This window comes from Oxyura jamaicensis, chromosome 2 (genome assembly GCF_011077185.1).
Source record: "Oxyura jamaicensis isolate SHBP4307 breed ruddy duck chromosome 2, BPBGC_Ojam_1.0, whole genome shotgun sequence".
NCBI classification, from domain to species: Eukaryota; Metazoa; Chordata; class Aves; order Anseriformes; family Anatidae; genus Oxyura; species Oxyura jamaicensis.
In genome coordinates, this window is record NC_048894.1 from 110,848,735 (window position 1) to 110,851,234 (window position 2,500).

The 2,500-nt window shown below is 37.1% G+C and overlaps 1 protein-coding gene across 14 annotated transcripts in view; it reads right to left on the reverse strand.

Moving 5' to 3' along the window:
• The window catches only part of ZNF521 (zinc finger protein 521), a 232,119-nt gene that overhangs the window by 90,014 nt on the left and 139,605 nt on the right, over positions 1 to 2,500 (reverse strand). The gene's annotated exons all lie outside the window — the stretch shown is intronic.

Consider the following 2,500-nt stretch of genomic DNA (forward strand, 5'->3'; position numbering starts at 1 on the left):
TATTGTATAAAAAGTATGCCAGTCTTTGACTGCCAAAATCAATTAGTCACATTCATTATGCCTCTATTTATTAATGCTGTACACTTTATAATGCATTTGCTGCTGAACAAAGAAAGTTATAAAATATCAAATATGTGTTATGATTGTAATTATAGCAAAAGAAGTAATGATCTCTTTTTAGTCGCTAACTGGTTACAAAGCTCCTGTAAAGATTACATTAGTGGTGACAGATTTATGATCTTTTCCAAGATGTAATCCTTTCTAGTTCACATTTTTCAACAGAAGAAGTATGTGATTGGTTACAGGTTATTGGCTTCAATAGTTATATTCAGCAGAGATTATTGTGCTTCTGCCTCCTATAATCCAAACACACAATGTAATCTTAACAGATGCAATTTTAATCTGTATTGCACTATGATAATAAATTGGGGCACCATAAGGCTTTTTACCAATAAAGGGTTTGTGTTAATTCAATAATGCTAAGAATGACCAACTAGTATTAAAAAACAGCAAATAATTAAACCTAATGTGCAAATGAAGGAAGAAGAACCATTGTCATTCTTGCAGTGGTAGGGTTTTGATGGCATTACTGTCGAGCTGTTACACCTTAACTTATAAAAAACTAATTCTTGTCATCAATATCATACAGCTAACAATTTTTCTGAGTACTGCACAGTAGCAATTGAAACCTACATTATGTTTTACATTCCCTCATAGAGGCTGCTGCATACTACAGTTTAAAAAGAATGACAATTTTAAAAATATATATATTATTAATACCAAGCAGCAAAAAATGCTGACATATATGGAAAAATGAAAGGCCAGGTGAAAAACTTATGAAGGCTCCATATTTCTACCATAAACAGAGCATGTACAAATTGCACTACATTTCCTAACCTTGGCTCCCACAGCATAGCTAGTGGCGGTACCCCAGTACTCCTTCTTTTCCAAAAATGTGTCCAACTCCCTCTGCTTATTTCCACTGCTGACTTTGGCAGAATGCTCCATATTCCATCCACCCTTTTTTTTACGAAAAAATATTCCCTCTTAAACTGTTTGTCTGCTGTAGTCCAGTCATGAACCCTTTGTTTTCAAATTAGTTGCTACTTCAAAAAGCTGACTGGCATCAAACTGATTTCCTTTTAGGAATATAATCCATCTCTTTTAAATCCCCACTCAGACTTTTTTTCCATAAGCTAAATAGGTCCCATTTTTCTGTCTTCACGTTGTATTTTTATTTAAGAATGAAAAAATATCTTTTTACCAAACGTCCCTTTGAAACTTTTTTTTTCTTTTTCATTCAGCACTCCACTACCCTTTACCCCACTTTTTATGCTCACAGGTGATGTTTCCTAACACAGTTACAAGCCTTATTTTTACCAACTGGACCCTGAAAGTGGGACTCCTTGTGCTCATTGAGTGCTGCCATATGAGGTTCTCCCACTTTGGGCCTTAATCTTACAAGTTTTTACATGTGCTGCTAAAATCCTGAGCCCACCTGTGTCGTTGTAGAAACAGAAGTTTTCAGCAGCTTCAAGGCACGGGGTTTTGGGCCAAAGCATTTTATGTTTCTGCTGAACTGAAGAAGCCAGTGGGTGAGACACACAAGGTGGTAGAAAAGAACTAAGGCCCTGTGAGAGAAGCTCACTGGGAGAAGCCCATCTAGACTCATATCTTTCTAGAAGGAATCTCCCCAAACTCTTTAGCGAGTGGTAAAAATAAATAAATAAATGCCTTCTAATGTATTTTGTGTTTTAGCATCAATGAGTCTTTGTGACAGACACTCAACCTCCAAGATCAGCACAGGCTGCTAGGCTCAGCAAATTATATTCTGGCCTTTCACCCTCTGCCCACTCTGGTCAGGTAGCAAATGAGATCTAAACTGAAGGCATCTGTAGGTCTCCACTCGTTCTCCAGGGACTGAAAATTCATATAACAAAATCATTACACATTATATCACTCCATTTTGCATGAACATTAGTCTCTACTCATAAGAGGACCCTGGACTCAGCTAATATAAATAATGAACTGCCTCTTATTTTGTGAAGGGAGTAAGAGGGGAGGGCAGAGCCGTCTTCTCTGACAATAGTCAAGGCAACCATTTGTAGCACAGTACAAACAGGCTCACAACGAATGCTACTACTTGTACCTCCGACAAGTTAGTCGGTGCTAGTCCCCTTAACTAGACAATCACAAATACCCACCCCAAATCCCAGACTCTACTGTAGTTACAGTAATACTGGCAAAAAAAATCACTTTTGTTCCAACTCTAAAATTGCTGTCAAGGCTCCAGAGACTATAAACAACATCTTTCACTGCTCTGACCCCCATGCAATTTTAAATCCCCCAACCTTTCTGAGCACTGTTGGTGAGCAGCCCCATTACATCTTAATGACTGTCATTAATTTCTAAAGAGTGTTAATTTCAGATTTTTAATCACCCCTTAACTATTCAATTAAATTTCAATAAAATGTTAAGTACTTACAAGTCTTCTCATTTT